General features: G+C 37.6%; 1 protein-coding gene across 8 annotated transcripts in view; it reads right to left on the reverse strand.

The window, feature by feature from the left end:
- The window catches only part of LOC307183717 (uncharacterized protein), a 548184-nt gene that overhangs the window by 332772 nt on the left and 187459 nt on the right, over nt 1-27953 (reverse strand). The gene's annotated exons all lie outside the window — the stretch shown is intronic.

Here is a 27953-nt window from a genome sequence, read left to right on the forward strand (position 1 = left end):
GCACCAACGTAGAGAAAACACACTGCAAAGATGAGGCAACAAACTGCATGATGCAATATATTCCTTAAATCTGAGATCATTAACAGGGGCTGTGTCTTCAATAGATAGAATACCTATTGGTTAAGGAATGAAGGGTTGAAAATAGCAATGGCTCACTTGCCATAACTCCAAGTCACCCACTAGGATTCTTTGTGCTTCCCATCCTTTCAGTTGTAGGCTCTATGGATTTACAGGTCCTTGTTCCCAGGGGAAATACTTCAAACAGGGGACACAGTAAATATTCCATTAAATTTTAAGCTATGACTGCCACCTGGTTCCTTCCAAAAGACTAGAAGGTAAGGAAATGATGACTACTTTGGCAGGACATGAGGCTACAACAGCCTCCAATGGGGGCAGGTGATCCAGAAGGACATTTTTAGTAACTCCACTGTTAGAATTTGATAAGTGCACAAGGACAACAGCAGATTCTTGATCCCTGAGAGACCAGGAACTGTGTCACTCTACTATTTAAGCCATGTAGTTCAGTGGAGGTACTGCTGGTGAAGAGAAATTAGAATGAACAGTAGAGAAGGGAGATGATGAATGTCAGTCGCTGGCCTGAGACTGGCTGCAGCATCAAGGTTATAATTCATCCTGTTAACCTTCCTTTCCAGAGATTCTCCAGGGAAAGGGAACAACCAGAATCCTAGAGGAGCTTTCCCAGATAAGTTGAACTTACTATGTGAAGCAAGGTAATGGTGGTATAAGAGTGAAGTATAGTTGATACTAGGACCACCTAGGACCCCTTTAGGACCCAGACACTCATTCTCCCAACTCTGGGGAGTGCTGGTGACTGATGGATCACAGATGACTCCCTTTCCAGGAATCTACCCCTTCACCTGAGCAGCCCACATTTCTTGATTGGTGGATGCAAAGATACAAGAGTGATTTTGTATCTTTGCATTGAGCATTTTGCTTGAATCTAGGATAACTCTGAAGAATCATCCCAACTTCAGAACTACCCATGGGATTTTGGCTTAGGCCTCTGTTGCATTTAAATGGCAGTTCAACTTCTCCCTCTGCTATTCTTTCCTTCCTTTCTCCCTCACAGGTATTGTTTCCGAGAACTCTTTCCAATAAAATTCTTGCACACAAACTCTGATCTCAGTGTGCTTCTTGAGGAATGTGACCTAAGATACTAAGAGATGGGAAGCATCTAATTCAGATGTATTGAGATGGGGCATAACTATTTTTGAAAATCTTGGTTTCCTTCTAGTATCAGGCCTTAGAGATTTGTGAAACAAAACACAAATAATAACAATGAGAGGGAAAGAAAGTCAGAAGCCAGAAGGAGAGTGAATAAAATAGCGGGAGCAGCAGCTATGTATGTTGGACACCTAATATTCTCCCTACTCTAGAGGCTTTACACACTCAGTCATATTTGATTCTCAATAACCACACAAAGAAATGATCATCCCAATATCATGGTGGAGGAAGTAAAAGTAAGAGAATTTTAATAACATACAGAACTAGTAGTATCCATAGTACCTAAACCCCAAACTGACTGATTTATTCTCTCTAGAACTTCTTCCTCCACTTGTAAGAGTAAGGGTTAAAGGAGACAGAGTTGGGAAGAGTGGCAAAGCCATATTAGGTTCCAGGCAATCAATAATAAAGGGCTCAAGGGTCAGAGAATAACAGCTAGTAAGAATAACTAAGATGTATTGAATAGTTCTTCTGTGCCAAGCACTATATTAAGCTACTTACATGGATTTTTTTCACTTAATCCGTAGGACTACTGCCCGAGTAGAGGTTGTATTATTAACCCCTTTTTACCAACGAGGATGTGGATTTACTCAAAGGAGTATAAATATCTTATTCAGGCTGAGACACACAGTGTAGTCCAATTGTTCTCAAATTTTATCATGGAGGAATATCTGGAGAACTTGCTACAACAGAATATATGTTTCTACTTCAAGAGTTTATGATTTAGAAGATTTAGAGTGGGAGGGGGGTCTAAGAATTTACACTTGTACAAACTCCCACATGATGCTGACAGTGTTGGTCCAGAGCCCACATTTCAGAACCACTGGTACAGACCAGGACAAGGTTCAAAATCAATCTCAGGCATCCTAACTTCAGAGCCCACAAATTCCCTGCTAAATACACATTTTTAGCAGAACCAACCAACCCAAGTTCCCTGGGTTAGGAATGAGAGCCATTGTACCAGCCAGACTCACTTCACAATGCTAAGCAAGGCATTTTATATTTCAATGTCTTTATAAAATAATAATAGTCAAACCTTCTGCCAAACCCATGAAATATTGTGAGACTTAAGATTTTTCCTAATATAAATATGAATTATCATAAGGGGTATAATCAGTAAGGAAATAACAATTTATTGTACTTATTGGACTGTAAGCAGTCCAGAGACTTAAGCACCCTCCAAAGAAAGCAGGTGAGACACACTAACAGCCCTTAAGAACAAAGGTATGTCAGGAAGCTGCTGGGCATCAGGCAGGAAAAAAGAGAAGCACCAGGAGACAGAAGAGATGAGGAAAGAGAAAGTGATCAGTAAATATTTCACTTACTGCGATTTCCCCTTAATTTGGCCTTAAAAGGGAGCAGTGGTTTTTCCACATTTTTTGGAATTGGAAGAGACGAGTAGAGGCCCTACTGTAGGAGGGCCTTGTAGTCACTTAGATCCCATTCCCTGGCTCTACAAAGGATGGATAAAAAGTGCACCTCAAGTGGCATACAGTGTTTGAGAAAGACATGGCTTACAGTCATGTAACAATTAGAAGATAGCACCAAACAGGTTATGGTCAAGTACTTGCACCTCTGGCACGGTTAGTGTTAGTAGAAGCCACAAAGAAACAAGTAGGACGACTTCAAGGTAGAAGCATCAGCACTCAGCCCTGGGCCTCCTAGACCCCAAGACAATAGAATTCAACAAAGGAAATGACTGAAGTCATCTCCAGGCAAGTACTCCAAAACAGAAAAAGCTTAGCACTCTCCAGCATATTGGATAAAGCCTGTTCTTATGGCCTAGCAACTTTATTCTATTTTTTTAGGTTTCCTCCAATTTTTACTTTTTTTAAATTGAAGTATAATTGATTTACAATATTATATTAGTCTCTGGTGTACAACATCATGATTCAATAGTTTTATAGATTATACTCCATTTAAAGCTAAAAAATATTGGTTATTACTAGCATACTAAGCATTTGTATACAACTAGATATAAATGACTGAGTTTATTTTTAAAAAAGAAGAAGCAGTATGTGTTTTACAACATAATTCTTCTGAGAAACTTCTTTGTATCACTTGGAGGAGTGAGGCAAATGTAATTAAATAGAAATTATCTCCATCAGTTTTAAAGTGAGATGACTTTGGGCCCCTTTTCCAAAATATTCATGTATTATATTGTCTCTGCTGTTTCAACATCATTTTCTTCCCCTTAAAATTATTTTCTTTTTTTATTGAGATACAGTTGATGTACAATATTATATAAGTTACAGGTATACAACACAGTGATTCTCAATTTTTAAAGGTTATACTCTAATTATTGTTATTATAAACTTTTGGCTATATTCCCTGTGTTGTACAATGTATCCCTGTAGCTTATTTATTTCATACGTAATAGTTAGTACCTCTTAGTCCCCTGCCTTTACTGCCCCCCCCTTTCCTCTCCCCCACTGGTAACCCCTAGTTTCTTCTCTGTATCTGTGAGTCTGCTTCCTTTTTGTTATAGTCACAAGTTTGTTTTAATTTTTAGCTTCCACATATAAGAGATATCATATATTATTTGTCTTTCTCTGACTTATTTCACTTATTATATTTTCCCACCACACCATTTAGGGCTAGTTCATTTTTTTGTTATAGTCACAAGTTTGTTTTAATTTTTAGCTTCCACATATAAGAGATATCATATATTATTTGTCTTTCTCTGACTTATTTCACTTATTATATTTTCCCACCACACCATTTAGGGCTGGTTCCCTAGTGTGTGTTCAGGGAAATAAAATAAGCAAAACTTGAAAACAATGCAAAAAGAAGAGTTCTATAATTTTTTTTTAAGAATTCTATAATTTTTTAAAATGTTATACTACAGTATTCTCTGACAAGACTGCCTGAGGGTCATTTGATTCTCTCATGGGATATAATTTTGATTTACTATTCACAGTTGATTAAGGCTCGTATGTCATAACTCTGTAAAGTTAGAGGTTGATTTGTGGACAATGAACCATGTGTGACTTTCTCTTTTTTTCTGTTTGATGGAGAAGATATCCCCTAAAGGTTAGAGCTTATTGCCTTACAGGATATTAATGAGTTTTTTATCAGACCAAGCAATCTCAACCCAAATTTCTTTTTCCACTGACCTTATAAATCTGAATTTCTCATATCCTCATTAAATCACCTTTGTCATCCTGTATTAATGAACTGAATAAAATTTTGAAACGTGCTAACTACTTGTATGAGTATTATTTTATAACAATTTGAGAATCACACATTTTCATGTATAATGGATGCGTTGATGTTCAAATCTCTTAACTAGATTTTTTTCATATCTCATTTTAAACTTGGCTGGGAGGCAATGGTTTGAATGGAAGCGGAAATGAATACAGTAAGGTCAGTAGTCATATAATGGGTATCAGGAAACAAGACAAGTTTCTTACTACCTTATCCAGGGCTTTGGAAATAATTGGATATTAAAGAATATGTTTAGATATAAATGTAAGACGTCTTAGATCAGGTAGATCAACTAAATTTGCTCCCTGGGAACAGACCTATACTCTGTCTTATCATGGACCTGTGGATATTTGTAGCTAGGTTCAAAAAACACTCTGATTGATAGCGGAATAGAGGAGGAATAAGGCTCAGTCTATGCTCTCTTGCAGACTTTACAGTTCCATCCATTCATTGCTTGATTTAGTATGTATTTATGGAGTGCTTCCTAAGTTTCCACTCTTTCTTGATATAAGCAGTAAACTTATTTTTTTTTTTTTTTGCCTTTCACTGAGCCTACTTTCAGAAAAGTGGGAATGAGAGACAAAAATAGATGCATAAAAAAGTTAGGTGCTGATATGTGCTATGAAGAAAAATTAAGGGGAGTAAGAGAGTAATAATGATGGAGGCTGCTATTCCGTATGTGGCTGGGGTGTGTACATATGGTGGGGAGGGTTCCTCTGAGGAATTTACATTTGAAGCAGGGACACAATGAAGTGAGGGGATATTGTTAATTCTTAATTTAAATTGGTCCAAAACAAATGATGTTATAAATATTCATTGTTTATCTTTCAAAAACATTCTAAGAGAATATTTAAAATATGTAAACCCCTGCTAAGTGATGAATGAGAGATAATCAACCCAAAGTAGAATTTCTATTATAACACTGTCTATAAATTGATACTAAAAGTTAAAAACAAAATGAATCTTATCTTCTTTAACTGTAAAAATAGTTAACTACACAGCAAAGGATAATAGAATTTCTATTTTCCTTGTCAGAATCTCTTTGATTCCTAGCATCAAAGTCAAACTAATTATCTTTTCTTATTTTCCTTCAATTCCTCAAAATCATGTCAAACTTATCTTGCTTATAATGAGAAGAGGAGTCCTAAAACTTGGCTGCACATTGGAATTACCTGGGGAATTTCAGATACATGTAAGTTTCCTGGATGCCAACAACCCAGTTCTGACGTAATTGGTCTGGGATGTAGCCTGAGCTTCGGGATTTTGATACCACTCCAGGGACCCATTCACGGCAGCCAAAGTTACGTAGCATCCATGTAAACCATGACTTTACCAGGCAGTTCCCCTCTCTGTCCACCCCACCACATCCACCTGCAGTTTCTGTCTTTCTTTTCATTGTTGACGGAAGAACCATAACTTGTTCATCCCATTAATGTCTTCTAACTCTTACTGGCCCTTCCTATTGGCAGACGCCATTTCATTCTTCATCTGTGGAGACTTTTTTTTTTGCCTTAGAACTAACAGGTTTCCTCTTTTAATTGAACAAATCACTTAATAGACCTATTTGTTGCTATCATATAATTAAATATAACAATATGATAATTAAATTTCACAACTAAAACCTAATTAAAACATAATTCATAATTTAGCTGTGTATAGAATTTTAGGTTAAAAGCTATTTTCCCTTGAAAAGTTAAAGATATTGTTCCATTTCATTCTAACACCTAATGCTGCTGATGAGCAGTTCCTTTGCTCCTGCTAGGTTGATTCATTCATACCTTGAACAATTTTGCCATATCTTGTTTTTATTTTATAGTCTACATGATTGTATTATCTTTACTTTTTCTAAACCTTGTACGGAATAATGATAATTTTAAATTTCTACATTATCTTTATTATTTTTTAATGGTCCTTTCTCTTAACATCCTGTTCATGTTCTTTGGGTACAAGGTCATCTTCAATTACTCTGAGGATATTTACAGGAGTTTTTTTTCCTCTTCTGTCCTCTGAATTTTCACTTTTTCCCTGGGATCGGGTCTGTTTATTTGGGTCTTTCTTCTTCATATTGCTGATTTTCTTCAAGTACTTAGTGATCCATTGTTATCCTTTCAGGGTTAAAAATTAGGGGATAGAAAGGTTAACTGAGGGTTCTGAGTACAGGGACATAGTTTGACTTGGGGTATTTGGTTTACCTCCAAATGGATGAGTAGTTTTCCACTAAGTCTGGGCTTCCCAAATGTCAGACTAAGGAGGGCATCACTTTGGAGATCAACACCCACCCTTCCAGCCCTAGTCCTCTTTGATTAGCTGACTTAATCTCCTTAGAAAAGAGCCCTCCCTTTTACCAGAGAGGTCCATATTAGGGTGCTCATAAGCTAGTATGGAAGGAGGAGGCAAGAGAGATCTCCAGTGCATATGCTCCGTGGTTAAGTTTTCAGTTAACCACCTATTTTTAGCCTCTTCTCCCATTACCATATGAACCCAAATCTGGAGCTTCTGGAGGTGCTGCAAGAGAGATCACCTTTCTCCCTTCTCAATCCCTTTGAGTATTCTGGGCTATAACTCCCTCCTTTCCACTTGATCTGTTAAAACCCTATGATTTGATCTCTGTCTTCCAGAAATATGTTGAAATCAGTCATCCACTAATAACCTCATTCCATCATAATTTCTTCATTGGTTTGAATTTATTTCGTTAAAATTTTTTTCTCTGCTATTATATTAATTGGGTCTTAGATGAAGGGAGACCAGTAAGCATGCTTACTGTATCATCTGGGGGGTCAGAGAAATCAAGGTTTCATTCTTATATCTACCTGTTTTTATTTAAATTTGACCTTAAGAAAATTTCAAATAGATTTTTTTCTTCAAGTAGATTTTTTTGATGAACAGTAGTCTGAACATCTACAAGTGACAGATGAATTATATGAAGAGATTCACCCTGTGGTGAACTGTACCCAATTAATAACATCAAGTCCAGATTTTCTTTTATATAACGCAGATGCTAGGACCAGAAGAGAGCTGTTTATATTGGATATGCAGAGGTCAGCCTGTGAGCCAACATTTGTAGAAAGGACAGGAGAAGCCTGCTTCTTAATGTTGGTAAACTCAGTTCTCCCCACAGACAAGAACCACTAGAACTCCTTCTATAGTCTCAGCTTCACTCTCAGTTCCTAGGACCAATTCAACATGAGCCAGGAGGAACTGAACCACTCCAAATTCCAATTCCACAGTTTCTCCTGGTCCAGCTCTGGGCTGCTATTTGATCCAGTCCTTCTACTGGGCCTCTGCAATTCTCTCTCTCCAGGAATCCTTTCTCTTGTTGTTTATTCTCTCTGGATACAGACAGGGGTGGGGTTCTGCTTGGCTGGGTGCCTCCTTCTCATGGGCTGGACACCTGAGCACCTGCTGGGCCATCTGCCTGATGCCGTCTGGCCTGCGGGCCCTTAAATCAGTTACCTTGGATTCCACACTCTTGGCTCCTATTGTTGGCACAGAGCTCCCCCACTGTCAGTCTCCATGTCACCATTCACAGTGCTCTGTGATTGTGTTCTTTAAGCATTGTGTTTGCCCACCAGCTGGCACTCTTTTGTCAGCATCTTCTAATGGTTACTTTCCAAGACTTGTCTAGACCCATAAGCAAGATGCAAGTCAATTTATAGACAATTTTCAGATAGGACAAAGATGACAAATTTTTAGGGTGACGAATTATATGAAACAATACTGAAGCTCCATTTCTAACAATCTTTACTGCCTCCTCGCCAACTCTAATCTTCTACCCTTTTAATCCTACTGTATTCCCATCTGTGAGGCAGAATGATAGGAGCTAAGAGTGCGGGTTTGGATAGAATCAGGGGTCTAGTAACTATACATTCTTTATGGCAGAGTGTTTGTCTCCCCACCCAAGAAGGGAGAAAATAACATTACTACTTCAGACAGGTTTTGAGAATTACTGGAAATTATACACTGTTGGCATCTAGAATAATCCATCTACTTCTTTTGCCACTCCATAGTGCCTGCCTCTTATATCTCTTGTACACTTATGCTGATCTCACTTAACTCACTGAATTTGCCTGTGAAAATCTGAGTGTGTGACCTTGGCCTGATCACTTAGCTTAGCATCCCAGATTCTGAATTTTACTCCCATCTTAAAAGAAATACCTAAGAACTAAATAACTATTTCCAAATACTGTGCCATTTTAATCACTGTAAATTTAGGTATATTTATACCATAATTTAATTTGTGAAATATAAGTTAAGCATTTTAGGAAAAGATAATTTCTTGTTAGTTTGCATAAACAGCAACTGAATATTTACCCATGAAAATATACTGGTGACATGATTTTGGGATGAAACAACAGTAGAGATTTAGAAATTTCCTCATTTAAAATTTGAACATTTCATATATAATGCAAATAAGTGTATTTATTTAGATCCTACTCTCCTACCACAGCTTGTCCCGAATAGATGAAGAAGTTTCCAAAATGAGAATGGTATTGCAACAGTTTTTCAGTTAAATTATGTCAGCACTGAATAAGCCTTGCTCTAAAAAAAAAAGGAAACAAGGAACAACTTGCATATGTTTTAGTGTAAGCACTTCTTATACCAGTGGTTTGTACCATGCAGTCAGTCAGTATCCTGAGGAGGAGATGGCCTCCAGTCACCAGTATTTTTTAAAAGCTCCCAGGTGATTCTAATATGCAGCCATGTTAGAAGACTACTCTCTGATATAAATCAGAGAATGTCAACACTTGGATCACATTTTAATTTTTTTTATTTTTTTGCGGTATGCGGGCCGCTCACTGCTGTGGCCTCTCCCGTTGCGGAGCACAGGCTCCGGACGCGCAGGCTCAGCGGCCATGGCTCACGGGCCCAGCCGCTCTGCAGCATGTGGGATCCTCCCGGACCGGGGCACAAACCGGTGTCCCTTGCATCGGCAGGCGGACTCTCAACCACTGCGCTACCAGGGAAGCCCGGGTCACATTTTTAAAGAGCATGTCTAACTCTAATCCCAAATATAATACAAGTGAACATGGTGGAAGTTAAAGCAATATTAAAGTAATATTTTCCTGTTCATAGGAATCACCTCAGATAGTGGTTGAAAATGTCAATTCCCTGGGTCCTTTCCTGATTCGGGTCAGATTTAGTAGGTCTGGGGCAAGAACTAGGAATCTGCATTCTAACTCCAGCTGATCATAGATGTATGATCATATATATATATATGATCATACATGCATAGCAAATACAAGGTATAGAGCTCCAAAAATTACATAAACTTCAAGGAAGTCTCAAATACAGTGTTAAGGTCATGGGCATGTGTCACAGTTCTCATGTGTACAACACACTGAAAGTCGTTTTTTTGTGGTGTTTTTTTTTTTTTTGATTTGGGTGTCAGAGGCCGAGGGAGGAAGGAGGTGTGGGGAGATGGAAGTTCAGAGCGGAGACTGACAAAGGGTGAGGAACCAGGCTTATGTGAACTTAGAGTCGATTAAAAAAAGAGAATGTGGTAAGGATTTGGTGGCCTTGTTTTACAATGGCTGTAACTTTTACTTAATACTTTACCAGGTACCTCCCCCAACCTCTCTCCTATTTACAATAAACCTCTGCTTTGGGATTTTGCCAGAAAAAAAAATCAGATTAAATAAATCTTATGAAATTAATATGATTTAGTATAACACAAAAAAGAAGGCAAAAATATACAATGGAGAAAAGACAGTCTCTTCAATAAGTGGTGCTGGGAAGACTGGACAGCTACATTTAAAAGAATGAAATTAGAACATTCTCTAACACCATACACAAAAAAATAAACTCAAAATGGAAGTCTTGACATTGTCTTGGATCATAGAAAAATGTGTAGTGAGGTTCCAGAAAAATTCTTAGAGGTACAGGCATTTGGATAACAAGATCATAGAAATTATCTCACCAGGCTGGCAGAGAGCAGTCAGCAGCATGTAAAGGAAGTTTCACTGAACAGTGCAGGTGACAATGGATCTCAGCTCTCCTTGGCCCTGTCCCCATCCTGAGTACGGAGAATCACAATGGTGAAGTTCTCCTTACCCTCCGCTGCTTTATGCTAAACACTGTTTCATTACTTTGTGTTTAGTGCTGGGATGAGTACCTAAGTATGGGGTCCATGACTTTTATATACCTCTAGGCACAGTGAATCACCTTCTTCTGGACAGGGATGAGAGATGTAAAAATAGGTACTGCCCAGGGTTGTGCACTGGGTCAGCAAAGTATAACTGCTTGTTTTTGTGAAGAAAATTTTATTGGAACACAGCACACCAATCATTTATATAATATTTGTGGCTGCTTTGGCACTGCAATGTCAGAGTTGTGTAGCTGTGACAGAGGCCATATAGTCTACAAAGCTGAAAGCATTTACTATGTAGCACTTTACAGACAAATTTTCTGGCCCTGTGTCATCTCGCCACTGTCAAAGTACCTGGGATTGTGTCACCTCAGCATAAAGCACAGTATGGGACAGTGAGAGGCTGAGCCCTGAACACCGTAGGTACCTGAAGCTATTCCTACCCCTGGGCTTCTCAGCTTGAGACTATAAATGATTATCTTTTGCTTTGTTTTTGTTTTGCTTTACTTTGCTTTTACTTTTGTTTCACTTAAGCGATTGGAGTTGGGTCTTCCTTTACTTAAAAAAAAATAGCTCCAATACCAATTATGATAATTAAAAATACAAGCAGAGGAGAAAAAAAATAACATAGCTGGAATCGGTGTAGTAAATATTTAAATATCTGACCAACTTCGAGTGAGGTTGAGAAACTAAATTATTTTTGCAACAAACAAATACTCCTCCCTAAAAGTTGCAAATACTGGTAGGAACAACTGAAGACAGACTAATAAGAGAATGATTCCTGTGAAGGCCAAGACAGAGACAACATGCTAGCTATCCTGTGAGCAGGTCATCACCAATAACCTGGAGAGCTAAGGTGAATGGCACGTGCATACATCACACACTAGATAACAGTGTTTCACACTTTGCATTTTTAGGCTTACACTAGCTGCTAGTTGAACCTGATATAGCTATACAGTTTAACTCTTTTGTTAGTTTAATTCAGAACTGGCTAATGTTCGCCTTTAACTCCTTACTTTCTAGCACAGGATCTGACTTACGGTAGATTCTCAATGAAAGGAACAAAGGAGCCGGAATTAGATGACCCAACATTTTCATTTTAGGATGCAGATCAAGGGAGTATGTAATAAGAACTTAAAGAATTAGTCCTCTCAGAGTGCATCCTTATCTGAAAAAGTCCCCAAAACACCTCTACTCTTTTCTAAGTGGATAAATCTCCCTAAAATGTCCAGTGTGTCTTATAAATTCTTAATTGTAACGACCTAAGCTGACCAATGCTCTTTACAAACATCGAGTCACTTTATTCATGATCCTTGATCATGTTTGCAGTTGACTATTGCTGACTCTTAACCTTAAAGAAATAAAATATGCATGAGACCTTGGAGATTGAGTTAATTTTCTGTTAGTGAACAGTATTCTCTTGAAGGATATGCCCATGTTGGATTTGTTGGGAGGGGTAAGACATGTTGTGTGAATCAATAATGTTCCCTATTATCGGTCAAGAATATAGTGAGCCCTTATCTATGCAAAGAAGATGTTTCTGTGTTCCAGGCTTCACTTGTAAAAATTATTTTTGTGAATCTAGTGCTTAATCTCTTTGTTTCTGTTAGGATAAAACTTGCTTTATATAAGTCCTTAACTGAGAACAAGAAGCCTAGGTTCAGATTTGTCCTAACAGTCTGAGATTTTTCATCTCACTGATAACAAAGGGTGATACAGAACTGCTCTGTTTAATGTAAGTCTCACTTGAAGATTGGAGAATAAGATTGCTAGTTAATCTTCTAAAATTCAAATAAGGCTTGAATTCATTAACTGAAGCACCTACATTTTAACTGAGGTTCTTTTTCTTAAGAAACTTCTTCTTAAACTCACCATGCATCTGGCTTACACCTTGTTCTCTACTGAAAGCAATCAAAGATAAATCCCTAAAACAGGACAGAAGTCCACATTAGTTATCTCTAGGTGCATAATATATTACTTCAAAACTTAGTGGCTTAAAGCAACAGTATTCATTATGTCATAGCATGTCAAGAATCCCAGCACAGCTTAGCTGATCCTCTGGCTCCGATCTCTCACAAGGCTGCAGTCAAGGAGCTGAACAGAGCTGTTGTCATTTTAAGGTTCAAGTGATAGAAGATCCATTTCTACAGTTGCTCACCTTGTTGTTCCAAGATTTAGTTCTTCATGGGATGTTGGACTGAGGGGCTCAGTCTCCTCCCAGATACTAACCAGAGCCCTCCCCCTCCTTGGTTCCTTGCCACGGGGATCTCTCCAAGGGCAGCTCACAACACGGCAGCTGATCTCATCAGAGTGGGCAAGTGGACAAGCAAGAAAGAAAGTGCTAGAAAGATGGAAGTCACAGTCTTTTACAACCTAACCTCAGGAGTGGCATTCCATCACTTTGGCAATATTCTATTTATTAGTAGCAAGTCACCAAGCCCACGCTTAGGTTGAGAGGATTAGACAGGGTGTAAATATCAGGAAGTGGGGATCCTTGGGAGCTACCTTAGAAGTCTGATTACCACAATGTTTTTATAACTGAAACTGCCAACGGGGATTGGTATCTTAAGGGAAACAAGGCTGAGCTGTAGGAGTTTATTTGCTAGACTGATAGTATTGTCTTGTCCCATGCTTATCAGGCACAGCTACTTCAAACTTACTCTTCACAAATCTCTCCAACCCCTCCCCTCCACCTTCCTCTTCAGTTCCTTACTCACAGAGAAAATGCTCTTTACAGAGACATTGTTCCTTATTCGCAGAGAAAATGACAGCAATCAAACGAGACTTTCCAAACTGTAGACTGTCAAAAGAAAACTAGGTAACTGTATTTTAGCTCATTCTTTCATTTCTATTCTGATTTCGGAGAAGGAGATATTCCTGTTTTCGAGTAATTCCTTGCTGATACATCTTTCCTTTCTACTCAAGGCCTTTACTTCCCATTTCTTCCTTATCCTGTACCCTCAACACAAGTCCTTCTTACGGTTTCAGTCATGGCATGGCATGTGCCCAGGTTTCTCCCATGTTCTCTCCTTGTCCCCTTCAGATAGCGCCTCACTGCTCTTCAGTCAGCTACTTACTTGACTGCGGCCTACTTGATGGTGGTTACTATTTTCACCAAGGCACTAGTCGAGCTCTTATCAGGGTTTATAGCTAAATTCAACTGCCTTGAATTTATAGCTAAATTGAATTTGTAGCTAAATTCAGCTGCCTTGAATTTATAGCTAAATTGAATTTGTAGCTAAATTCAACTGCCTCTTTTCAGGCTCTGGCTTAATTAGCTTTCTGTATCATTTAGGACTTTTGATTGTCCCCCCCGCTTCTAGAGATACTCTCCTCCGCTGACGCCCATAATACCACCCTCTTATAGTGTTGCTCTACCTGTCTGTCCGCTCTTCCTCAGTCTTCTTTGCAGAGGATTCAGTCTGAACCTGGCCCTTTAATGCTTCTCTTTTCATTTCTAGGTAAGGCATTCTCTTTGTATTCTATAAGTACTCCTAAGACCGTAGCCACTTCTCTGATTTTAATTACCGTCTCTATGTGAACAACTCCTAAAGTTTTACCTTCACAAATTTTTCTTTCCTAAGCCTCATGTTCCTATTTAACTATGTAAGAAAAATCCATTTGGTAATTTAAGTTCAATTTCAAACTGAACTCCTCATCCCTCGCAACCAAATCTACAGCTCCTAAGAGGTTCTTCCTTTTTATGAGAACCCCCTCCATTCTGCTACCCAGGTGAGAAGGCTGGACTCCTCGCTTTACATAGATACCTCCAGCAAATCAACTCTCAAGTGTCAATCAAGAGAAAGAAAAGATTAGGTGCTAGGATAATCCCAACCCAGTACTTCACATCCCCCATGCTCCACCTTTAATCTCCAAATTGAATAAAAATGAAATACATAAATAAGTGACCTTAAACAAAATCAAGATGGTGTATATGGTAGGCAGAATCATGGCCCCGGCAAAGATGTTGATGTCCTAATTTTCAGAACCTATGAATATGTTATGTTATACGGTATGAGGGAAATACCATTGCAGGTGCTATTAAGGTTGCTAATTAGATAATCTTAGAATAGGGAAATTTATCTTGGATTATTTGGGTAGGCTCAATGTAGTTACAAGGGTTCTTAAAAGTGGAAGTGGGAAGAAAAAGGATAGTATCAGAGTGCTAACATAGAAGAAAGGCTAAACTACCTATTGCTGACCTTGGAGATGGAAGGGAGCAATGAACTAAGAAATGAGGACAAATTTTAGAAGATGGATAAGCAAGAAAATGGATTCTCTTCTAGAGTCTCCTGAAAGGAACACAGCCCTGTCAACACCTGAGCTTTAGCCCAGTGAAATATTTTTCAGACTTCTGATCTCTAGAACTGTAAGATCATACATTTGCTTTGCTTTTAGCCACTAAGTTTGTGGTAATTTGTTACAGTGGCGATAGGAAACTAATACAGGCTACCTTCTTTAAGTCACATTTTATTTTTTATGTTAGACTAAACCAGAGATTAGCTGCTACTAAAATCAGAAATGACAGTGCAGATATTACCACCAACTCTGCAGAAATAAAAAGATTATAAGAGAGTATTATGAACAATTTTAATCCAACAAATTGGATAACCTAAATGGAATTTTAAAATTCCCAGAAACACAAAAACATACCAAGACTAATCTGAACAGACTTATAACTAATAAGGAGATTGAATCAATAATCTAAAATCTCCCAACAGACAAAAGCCCTGGATCAGATGGTTTCATTGGTGAATTTGACCAAACGTTTAAAGAAGAACACCATTCCTTCTAAAACCTTTCCAAAAGACTGAAGAGTAAATACTTCCTAACTCATTTTCTTGAGGTTACATTACCGTGATATCAAAGCCAGACAAAGATACTATAAGAAAAGAAAACCACAGACCAACATGCCTTTTGAACATCTGATGCAAAATTCCTCAACAAAATACAGGGATACCTCATTTCACTGCACTTTGCCTCATTGCACTTTACAGATATTGCATTTTTACAAATTGAAGGTTTGTGGCAATCCTGCATGGAGCAATTCTATCAGCATCATTTTTCCAACAGCATTTGTTCACTTCATGTTTCTGTGTCACATGGTGGGAATTCTCACAATATTTGAAACTTTTCATTATTATTATGTTTGTTCTGATATCTGTGATCAGTGATCTTTACTACTACAAAAAGATTACAACTCACTGAAGGCTCAGATGATAGTTAGCAGTTTTTAGTAATAAAGTATTTTTAAATTAAGGCATGTACCTTTTTTAGATATAATGCTATTGCACACTTCATAGACTAAAGTATAGTGTAAACATAACTTTTATATGCACTAGGAAACCAAAGAATTCGTGTGACTTGCTTTATTACAATATTCATTTTATTGCAGTGGTCTGGAACAGAACCTGTTATATCTTCAAGGTATGCCTGTACTAACAACCAAATTCAGCAGCATATTAAAAGAACCATGTGAAATCTATCACAAACCTGTCCTCTCTCATAACTGGTATTTAACATTATACTGCAAGTCCTAGCTAGTAACAAAGATAAGGAAAGGAAATAAGAGGTATACAGATAGGGAAGTAAATCAAACTTTGTTTACAGATGACATTAGTGTCTATGTAGAAACGCCTCCAGCTGACCCCCCCCAAACCCTCCTGAAACCAATAAACAAGGATGAAAGTCAATTATTTTTGTATTATTATATATACCAGCAATGAAAAACTGGAATTTGAAAAATTCTTAAAGACTTACCATTTATGATAGCACCCAAAAAAGAAATACTCAAGTATAAATAAAACAAAATTTCACAGGATTTTTATGCATGAAAATACCAAAACTCTAATAAAAGAAAATAAAAATCTAAATATCACAATAAGGGATGCCTGGGAATCAGAGTCACATTCACCAAAGGAGGCAAGACCTCACTAGAATCCTGACCATTTCTCACAGGATCTCAAGGATGCTTGATCTTTCTCTTTATTCTTCTACTACTTCTTTCAGTCACCAACTTTCTCACAACCTTCTTCAGTTAACATCTTTTCATATCTCTAATAAAACTATTAAAACATCATTTGAAATGATTGCTAATGTCAATTTGTGTGTGTATGAATACACACTCCAGTGTGATTTGTGTCTGTAAACATTTATTTTTGCTTGGAGAGAATAGTGCATTTGATTTAGTGCAAGATTTTTTCTCTGCAGTGTCACACCTACCTTGTGCTAGTTTTCTTTTTTTTTTTTTTTTTTTGCGGTACGCGGGCCTCTCACTGTTGTGGCCTCTCCCGTTGCGGAGCACAGGCTCCGGATGCGCAGGCTCAGCGGCCATGGCTCACGGGCCCAGCCGCTCCACGGCATGTGGGATCCTCCCGGACCGGGGCACAAACCCGTATTCCCTGCATCGGCAGGCGGACTCTCAACCACTGCACCACCAGGGAAGCCCTAGTTTTCTTGTTTTTAAATCTATATGCATAGTAATTATCAATGTCATACGAATAATTAAATTACGCTACTCTGCTTCTGTTATACCTATTTCATCAATGAGATTTAACCTTAATCAATGTCCTTTAATTATATCATGAGAAAAACAACTTATTAAATCAATGCCAATAGTATACAAAAGTGTTCCTTTTCTCCTACTTTTCTAAAATTGGCTCCGTGCAATTTTCAGACACTATAAAGAAAACAAAAATAAAGTTGGAAAAACTACCATAACTTGACATTGTACATGATAGTTATTAAATATAAGCTACACTCTCACTTTTTTACATGATAAAAATTATTTTTCACTCATTTAAAAAAGGAAGCTCAACAAATCTGATGACGACACTGGACAAAATAATGCATGTTATATACTTCTCCTATGGTTTATAAGCAAAGTTCAGAAAGATGTTACAGACTCAAAGAAAGTAAAATAAAACATCCCAGTGACTTTTAGGGACATAGAGTGGAACAGAATTTATCTACTATTCCAAAGGTCAAAGGGCACTAGTAGGAGATGAACCACAACACTGGATATTTTGAACAGCGTTATTAAGTCGTAAATTTGTTCAAATCTAGGAGCCTTTTTGTATGATGCATCAGTTTTCATGGAGCAAGAGAAATGATACTGGTTTGAGTGTCTTCGCTAGTTTAGAGCTCCAAAATAAAGGCTGGAAAATCAGAAAAGAGCAAGTGTGAATTAGAAAAATAAAAATACTTTTCACATCTAATAAATTTCCAAATCGCACATATACCCTGACAATCTTGTGGCACTGGCTCACATACAGAAACTATATACTTGTTAAGGAGTGATTGAAAAATTGCACAAAGTGCTTTATTGGCTTTATGTCATTCTTTGAACAGTGGCAAATAATGAACTCCATTCTTGACAGAAAGAAGCCACTTGTATTCAAGTGCCAGTCACTTACTTTCCTAATCAATTGTGTCATTCTTCACATTGCCTTCTCTCAAAAAACGTGAGCTTGGAGCTGGGAAAAAGTTAAAGTGATGTTTTCCACTGTCCGAATTACAAAAGAGCATATTTTCATACATTATGTCCACGTGTGCTGAAGATATTATGTGGAATAACAGTCGCATTTACTTGTCAACGCTAACACATAATTCCAAGTTTCTTTCCAAATCCTGAAGTAGTTCACTATCATACCACCTCAATCTAATATAGGTCTTAATAGTTGGCATTAGCTATGCACATTTCCCTATCTCTATAGAGACTAAAGAATAATCACTCTTGTATGTAAATACATTTAGTATAACTACCCTACAGACCACAGTGGCTGCTGCAGTTATTAATGAAGCTGCCCTTAATCTGATGCTCACCGAAATTACTTTCTAGGAAAAATGCAAGAGGCTAAACATAATCTGAGCTCAGGCTCCACACTTGCTGTATTTGATAAACTAGGAGAGAACTAGTAAAACTGTTTGCATATTAAAAATGTGACTGCTTTTCTGGTTGGGATGTGAAATGTGCAAGTCTTCCGTTCTCCTCCCAAGGTCAGCTGGTATTTTGTTCTGAGTATGTTGCTTGAATCTCCTCAGGTCCTTATCTCCAGAGTCTGTGGTTAGTCTTTCACCATAAAACAGCCAACAAGAGGACTTCCCTGGTGGCTCAGTGGTTAAGAATCTGCCTGCCAATTCAGGGGACACAGGTTTGAGCCCTGGTCCGGGAAGATCCTACATGCCTCGGAGCAACTAAGCTCGTGCGCCACAACTACTGAGCCTGCGCTCTAGAGCCCGCGAGCCACAACTACTGAGCCTGTGTGCCACAACTACTGAAGCCCGTGAGCCACAACTACTACTGAAGCCCATGCGCCTAGAGCCCGTGCTCCGCAACAAGAGAAGCCACCTCAATGAGAAGCCTGCGCACCGCAACGAAGAGTAGCCCCTGCTCGCGGCAACTAGAGAAAGCCCGCGCGCAGCAACGAAGACCCAACGCAACCAAAAATTAATTAATTAAAAACAAAAAAACAAACAAAAAGAGCCAGCACGAAGCTCAAATCAACAGTAAAAGCCAAAGCAAGGAGGGCAGACTGCTGCTGGGGCACACATTTGCGTGCGTTGTCACCCGTGTTGTTTTGCTATTTGAAAAACTTCCACCAAAATACACATATTTGCATTGAATTGTGCATTGGAGTAAACTTGGAAATTTTGGTTGGCTAAGTCTTAGCATACAAATTGTTAGTTTATAGGCTCAGGGTACCTGAAGGCACCCCCTGCAGACTGTGCTGGGACTGCTCAGATTCTGAGGAAATGTACAGTACTAGCCTTTAAATCACCAAACCCATTAAACTTTTTAGTTTAGCCCCCTTTTGTTACTTTATGTGACCTCTGGTTTCTTACCTCTGAACCCAACCTCTGCACACACAGACATTTCAAAATGTATCCCGTCAAAATCCTTCAAGTACTCTACTTCAGAATATCCATGAATCAAATTTTCTCTATGCCTTTATACATGTTAAGTGACAACCCTTAGTTGGTGTCTTTCAGACATCTCAGCTGAGAAGAAGGGAGTTTCACCATATTACTCTTGCCCCTTTTTCTTGATAGCAACAGGTCTGTTGATTTTTGAAGAGTTCATCCTCTTAAGAAATTACGAACCTAGGGGCAAGACGGGAATAAAGACACAGACCTACTAGAAAATGGACTTGAGGATATGGGGAGGGGGAAGGGTAAGCTGGGACAAAGCGAGAGAGAGGCATGGACATACATACACTACCAAACATAAAATAGATAGCTAGTGGGAAGCAGCCGCATAGCACAGGGAGATCAGCTCCGTGCTTTGTGATCACCTAGAGGGGTGGGAGAGGGAGGGTGGGAGGGAGGGAGGGAGACGCAAGAGGGAAGAGATATGGGGACATGTGTATATGTATAACTGATTCACTTTGTTATAAAGCAGAAACTAACACACCATTGTAAAGCAATTATACTCCAATAAAGATGTTTAAAAAAAAAAGAAATTATTACTGAATTCAGAAGAAAATTCTGCTCTCTACTTTCACCAATGTCCACTGTTTGCTGACTTTCAGATGCAAAGTAAAATTCTTTACACTTCCTATTTATAGTTCATCTTCTCTAGGCCTGTAATAGTCTTGAACAAAGCACCAAAACAGAGGAATGGATACAGAGCTTCCCTCACGTACCTTAAACCCTGCTTTCTGTGAGATTCTGGGAAAAATCAGGCAGCTTATTTATCAAACTAATCTGTACCAAGGCCACACTCTACAAAATATAGATACTACTGGGGCTCCTTCACAACACAGAAGTGGTCTTAGAATTAATTTTTATAACATCTGGGATATTCTCCAAACCTTTCAGCAAAAGAAAAACAGATCCTATTGAAATGCTATAAATTATTAAGCAGTTAAGCATTTAAAATGTCATTTTCATATGCTAGCTTTCATTAACCAATGTCCTTTTGTCACTTGAAAAATACAAGTGTCCCTAATTCTCAACTTGGAATTAAAGTTGATTACCAAATGACATTATCAATGACCTAATTAAAAACAGAGATTCTGAAAATCCAACCTAGCATTTTATTCCCTTGTCAGCCAGTAATTATGAGATTCATGATTTAGCTGGGTTTCTTTTTTGTTCTTTATCAAAACATATGCCTCAGTTTATACAACATGATTTAGAGTGATGCAGCTTTTACAATTTTACATCATTTGATCACTATCAGTAATGAAATGTACTGTAATTCAAACCATGAGTTAGCCATTAATCCTTAAAACAATGATCACTGACATTTAATAAAATATGTGACGATCATGGTTTAATTCTACTTCCAATATTCTCTATCACATCTGTTCTCCTCTGTACTCTCGCTTACGAAATAAACAAGAGAATTACTACTCTTTGTGGCTGATAGCTGGTCCAAGAAGATTGGTAGTGTAATTGCTAGTCTGCTATTATAAGTCATGATCTAGTAGTTTAATATAAAAGAGTTAAGCAATTTCAGTTACATATTCCCATTATGCAACTCTCAATGATAAGAAACTTTCTACGTGAGCAGAATGCCTCATGTTATTGGACTCAACCTTTTTTTTCTTTCTTCATTTTGCATCATATATTCAAGGCTAAATTAATCACATTTCTCCCCAAATAGGTCTTACCTCTTGACTTTCCTATTTCTTTAAATATGAGTACTTTTCTCCTAGTTATTCAGGCTTGGCCCCTAAAAGTATTTCTTGACTTCTCTCTTTTCTTAACCCACTATATTCAATCATTCTAATTCTTACGAGTCTTTCATATCCATTTTTTTTTGTTTTTTTTCTTTTGTATTAAATATATATTTTTTTACTTCCACTTCCCAAAACGTTGATCCAAGTCTTCACTCCATTCATTTGGACAATTCCAATTACTTCCTACCTAGTCTCTTTACTTCCAAGCTCTCTGCCCTCCAATCCAAACTATTTACAAACCGCACATTCACTTTCTCACTATAAAGCTCACATCACTCCCCTGCTATTTTCAAGCCCTCACAAGTTCCTCACTGCTTAAAAATAAAACTCAAATTTCTTAACCTAACACTCAAGGTCCTACACAATCTGAACCCAACTCCTTCTTCATACTGTTCAAGATTCAAGTCACAATGACTTTTCCTTTAACATGTCCCTACTTTTCCTTGCTATCTTTGTTCTTTGCCATCCCCTATATATTTAATACTCTCTACGCTCTTCTTTTACAATCTGTTCTTCAAGTTATTTTGTTTAGATCCTCCTTTCTCATATGACCATATACTCTAGAAGAGATCTCTCCCTTAAACTTGTAAAAAGGTTTATGTTTGCATTAGTTATGAAACATTATGGTTTTTTCTCTAGTCTTTCATGTTAGATTTATAACCCCCCAAAGCTACTGATATCATCACATTCTTTTCTAACTAATACAGAGCACTGCATAGGAAATAGTTCAACAGAAGTATGGAGATGACATGGATGAAATAATAGCTTACATGTAAGTGAGGGGGCAGCAAACTCTGGCCTGTGGGCTAAATATGGTCTCCCACCAGTTTTTATAAATTAATTTTTGGGGTGACACAGCCATGTCTAGTTGCTTATGTGTGTCTAGGCTGCTTTTGCCCTGCAATAGCAAGGTTAAGTAGCTGCAACAGAGACTCCATGGCCCACAAAGCCTGAAACATTTTAGGCTTGATAGAAAATGCCCTTTAAAGAAAAATTTTGCTGACCTGTGATATAATATAACTGAAGGAATATAATATAACTGAATATAATATATATAATATATAATATATATAATATATAATATATAAAATAATATATACTATATAATATAATATATATTATATAATATATAAAAATATATAATATAAATATAAATAATAAATATAATATAACTGAAGGAAAGCCGGAAAACATAATCTTTCTTTGGGTGCCTGAAGATATTCCACAAGGAGTGTCCACTCTGATCCTGTTTCCGTTTTGTCACTGCCCTCCCTTTACTGTCAGCATACCCATCAGTTCTACAAGTAAGACTGTTCTTGGCTAAGCCATCTGAAGCTGGGTTTTTGTAAAGTGCTTCTTAGGAGCATACCTGTTTAAAGGCAACTTACATTGGGGCACCTTAGATAAGCTCTGCAGTCAATATTTAGGACCTATGCTGATCCTCGCATACAGCCACTGACAAGTGACAGCTGCCAGTCAGTCAGAACTCACCTATAGATTTCACCACCATAAGACACAAGCGCAGAAGGAGGTGCCAAGCTGTCTCAACCATGATGGAAAATGTCTCAACCGTTAGAAGCCATTTTAGTAAGAAGATTCTTCTCAATATTCCAGAGAATACATTTAGCTGACTCATTTTGTCAAAATAAAAGTGGTTTTGGCCATTTTAAAACTTAAAAAAGTCTTCTCTAAGAATTGAAAGTAGTATGTTTTATACAGAAACTGAAATAATTATTTCTGTACTTTGGAATTCATAGCTCCCCAGATATAGCACTGCGTGTTCATATACATATTTATACATCTATCATGTTGAGTATTCTCATTTCAAATCTAAAAATTCATAGGCTTACATACATTACAATTTAAATTCTGAGTAAAAACTACATAGGTTCTTTTGGATTATCCTAGCTACATATAGTTTGGTACTTATGCATTTATTCAGTGACTATTACTTAGGAACTATCATGTTCCAGGCATCACGGAAATAGTACGGCATAGCAAAAAGAGCACCAGATTTCTAGCTGGCAGAACAGGGTTTGAATCTCACCTCCACAAGCTGAGTGAATATAGTTATTTAATGTCTTTGAGACACAATTTTTTGTAAAATATGGAATATGATATACTTGTTGAGAGAGTTGTTATAAGAATTACGTGTGGTAGCTGTGTTAGTCTACCTGGCGTATACCCAGTTCAGGTTCTGCCTTCTGGGAGCTAGCCCTGTGTGCTAAATTTAGAGGTGATCACTAGACCCAATCTGCACCTATTGCAGGGGCCTCATCTTCCTGGTAAATTTCCAGGGTGGGGCATTTGTCCCAAAGTCAGGACAGTTACTGCTGGGATAAATGTTTCTTTGTCTATCAGACCATAAAACTTCAAGACAACAGATCTGGAGAAGCTGGTAAAAATGCTCCACCAAGTAGAGAAAGACTGCGTGTAGCAGGAAAGAACAAAGCTAATATAACTGATGGAGAGAGAGACTGAGGTCGCTCAGTTCTAGTCCCTTGGTCACTAGGGCTGTCCTGGAACCCTTCCAATCTACTCCCTTTCTGCTAAAGCTGTATTCTGTATACAATACAAAATGGCTTACCAAAGAACAAAGTAAGTGCACAACAAATGTCAATTTCCTTATTCTACCTCCAGGCACATGGGAATAAGAGGATAAACAGTATATGGTCCCTGACATCAAAATGCCTCTGGTTTAGCGTCTTCACTTTTTAGACAGCAGGGACCTTGTTTCTTTTATTTATTTCCAACACCTAGAGCAGTGTTTGATACATAGTAGGTAAACAATAAACATCTGCCAAATAAATAAGTTCGTGGTTAAATAACTATAGTTTTTAGTTATTATAGTTAAATAGTACTGACATAGTGAGTATTATAATAGACACATGAAGATATCTAAGAAAATCAAGAGAAACTTACCTAACAAGGTTTTTGCAAGTATTATAGATAAAGCGTACATGAGAACATAATAGGAAACTAATGAAAATGTTGTTGTTAATATAGCAGATATTAGTTGCCCCACAATACCCCAAGAGCAAGAAATGCTAATGTTCTCCGTTTTTCTAAAGTAAAGCAAATCTGGCTCTAACAGCCTATAAACCAAGATCAGCACAAAGCCCAAACTCAGGCATTACTGGAGCTCCTTTTCCTCTCTAACCAATCACATAGATTTCCTGGACTTAGACTATCCTGGAAAACTAACAGAGAAAGACCCTGGCTTCAGGCCACAGTGTTGCTGCATTACTTGAGGCCCTGCTATGCACTGCCTCTCTTGGACTCTTGTCCATTACCATCTCCCGGACACTATCTCTCTGAGCCGTTGCCACAATGCCCACTCAGCAATCCCTTGCAAGTTATGCAAAAAGTACTTTTGGCATGGTGCCCAAGGTCACGTTATTTAATTGCCAGGTCTCCCCAAATACCCACCCAGCATACTTAGTCATCCATCTCCAGGGTGCAGCAGTTGGCCAGGGTTCTAATCTGTACCAACTGAATAGTCCTACAAACTGCCCTTTCCCCATTCTGACAGCCACCTCCATAGAGGAACACACTTTTTCAATTTAATATATCATCCTTTTTCCTTCTATGTCTTAGGTAACATGATGACTGATTTCCCAGGTATGCTTTAGTTAGACCTTCAAAAATGGCCTGTTACCTCTACTTAGAATGCAAAGCCATACTCCTTAAAGGAGGAAGAATTTCCTTTCTTTTTTTATTGTGATTCCACTGGTGATCAAATAAGAAATACTTCCTCAGCCAAATTTTTTGGGTCCATTCTGTTTGTGAAAAGTTGCTCTCCTACATTAATGTGGTCACTGTTATCATTGTGACGGTGATGATGATGATGATGGTGATAAATAAACTAAGAAAAGCTGAACATAACTGAAGATCACCCATTTTTAGTTATATATTTGGAAGAAACTTCCTATTGCAATGCATTTTCCCCAGGAGAAATATTGTTCTAAGGGATTATAATCGTCAGTTTGAGTTCAGTAAAACAAGAAGATTTCTCTCGCTATTTCAAAAATTTGAGACAAATGTGCTCATGTTCTCTTCAGGCACAGGTAAACATCATTAGTCCAAACCTTCATAAATAGAAGGGAAAAAGGCTTGAATTCATCAAAATAAAGGAGGCATGAGCAGAAAGCATTTAACATATGCACAGAGAATCTGTATGCTCCTTGTTCAGTCCAAGTCTGACATAGTTGAGGGCTTTCGGGTGTCATCCCAGCTTTAATACATTTTAGCTGGAAGCTTCTTTACCTGGAGGCTCAACTGCCAAGCCACTGTCAGTCCAACTATTTTTCATGTCAGCTGGTGATGAGCAATTACTGACACATTCGTAGGTATCGCTCCCTCTCAGTCCTGACCCTTCACTGAGTTTCAATAGCATTAGATGAGCTAGATGCACTATTCCCAGCCTACCTGTGGTAAAAGAGACACACAAGGACTAGAATGCATTGAAAGAGACTACAGCCTTTTGGGTCATAATTTATTAGGATCAAAAGAGGCATTAACACTAACAGATTTAATGCTGACTTCAAGAGAAATATATTTCAGAGAAAGAGCTTTTTTCCTCTCTTAGAGCTAGGCAGAGGTATTTCCCCAGAGTAAGAAACATTGGCAACTGACTCAATAATTTTAAGTGTAGGTAATTCACTGACAACATCACAGATTCCCTATCAGTAAAAAAAAAAAAAAAAAGAGCTTCGTGTCCAGATGTGTGGAAATTCCCAAACCAGCCCAGAGATTGAAAACCTTTCTTTTAAGCTAAATTTAACTCATTAGTTATCTCGCTATAGCAATGAAACAAGAATATCTAATCCACAAAGTGATGTACCTTTTCTAAAATGATCATGGACTTAAAATAGCGTTGGCCATACATACCATCCTAATGTACTATTTTCTCATTTTATTATAGTTAGAAATTCATGATATGTGACTAATCCTCAACTAGTTTCTGTTCTCTTCAACATACATATCACGAAATGAACCATCAGAGATTGAAGTATGTTTTGTACTTTATAAAGGATAGCACCTGCTATTGTTTTGTCCCTTAAAACGTTTTGTCATTTTATTGGTCAGGGAGGGGGAAAAAATGGAATCACTGCCCAATCCTCATTTAGAATGCATGAATACTTTAGCAAGTTTTGTACTTCACTAAACATGCTAGCTATTAAATCTCTCCATCTTGTTATTGTCTCAAAAGTGGCAATGAAAGCATAGAATTAGTCCATCATCTGGATAAGATTTAGAAGAAATGTAGAATGATGCAAAATTGGCTTATTTTACTAAAACTTGTAAGACAACTTTGAAAATAAAAAAAACACTTATTTGCAAAAATTATACCCAAATTATCTAGCATGCTGGATGATGATCAAAGTAATATACATTTGGGGAGTAATTCCTTAAGAACAACCGACTGTAAAGTCTATGAACCAAGCGATTGTATCATTTTAATCTATGATATGCAGGAGAAAGTGAGTCATTAACAAATACCCCTGCTATTGTAACAAAGTTTTATATGCACTCTTTTTATGCGATACAAAAATATGTCTATAATTCACACAATGACAAAATAAAATAACAGGCATCTCCTTTATCCAGTCACATACCTGTCTTAGGTTACAACTGGAGATGTTTACTCCTTGGTAAACATGCCTTTATGAAAATGTTAGCTTGAAGCACTGGCAATAAAACATGTATTTACTTTGGCCACTAACAGCAGAGTACTCGTTTGGCTAACATTTCCACAAACTATTGTCAGTTGCTAAACCTTGGCTAGGACTTTTACAACTGCAGTGAGAAGGGCAAAAACATTCGCAAAATATTTGCCTTATAAGTATTATTTGCCATATGGATTTGACTCAAAAGGTTATGAATCCACTTGTACACATTTTAAAAATATTTTGCCTGTCACTGCAGTCTTTCTTCTTAATATAACCTCAGCTGAATAAGATGCATGAGTGTATGTGTGTGTGTATAGTAGTGTGAATGTACTTGTAAAATAAATGTTTAGTCACAAATAATGTTTCACATAGGCTTATTAAAGCAGGTTTTAATTTAATCAAGAGTATATTTGTTGAGGTCATTTTAATAAATTAAATTGTTCTAGCTTCAGAATCAGAATTTAATATGCCTCATAACATATATAAATGGGATCTACTGCTTTACAGATTGATTTGCAACTTTCTTTTGAGTTATAGTTGATTTACATTATTAATTAGTTTCCGGTGTACAACATGACAACATTTTTAAAGATTATACTCAATTTAAAGTTACTATAAAATATTGGCTATATTCCCTGCATGGTACAATATATCCTTGAAGTTTATTTATTTTGTACCTAGTAGTCTGTACCTCTTAATCCTCTACCCCTATGTTGTTCCTCCCCCACTGCCATCCCCACTGGTAACCACTAGTTTATTCTTTCTGAGTCTGTTTCATATTCGTTCGTTCATTTTTTAGATTCCCCATCTAAGTGGTAACATAGAGTATTTGTCTTTCTCTGTCTATTTCACTAAGCATAATACCCTCCAGGTCCACCCATGTTGTTGCAAATGGCAAAATTTCATTCATTTTATGGCTGAGTAGTATGACCTGCAACTCTTAGTTTCCTGGGTGGGATGCAGAAACTCACCAGATGGAATGGAAGCAAAAAGATGCCTTCCTCCAAGTCCTCAATCTCCTGTGCTTTCTGTCAGTGAATTTCCAAGTGTTTAGGAGAG

This window comes from Stenella coeruleoalba, assembly GCF_951394435.1.
Source record: "Stenella coeruleoalba genome assembly, chromosome: 3".
In the NCBI taxonomy this organism is placed as follows: Eukaryota; Metazoa; Chordata; class Mammalia; order Artiodactyla; family Delphinidae; genus Stenella; species Stenella coeruleoalba.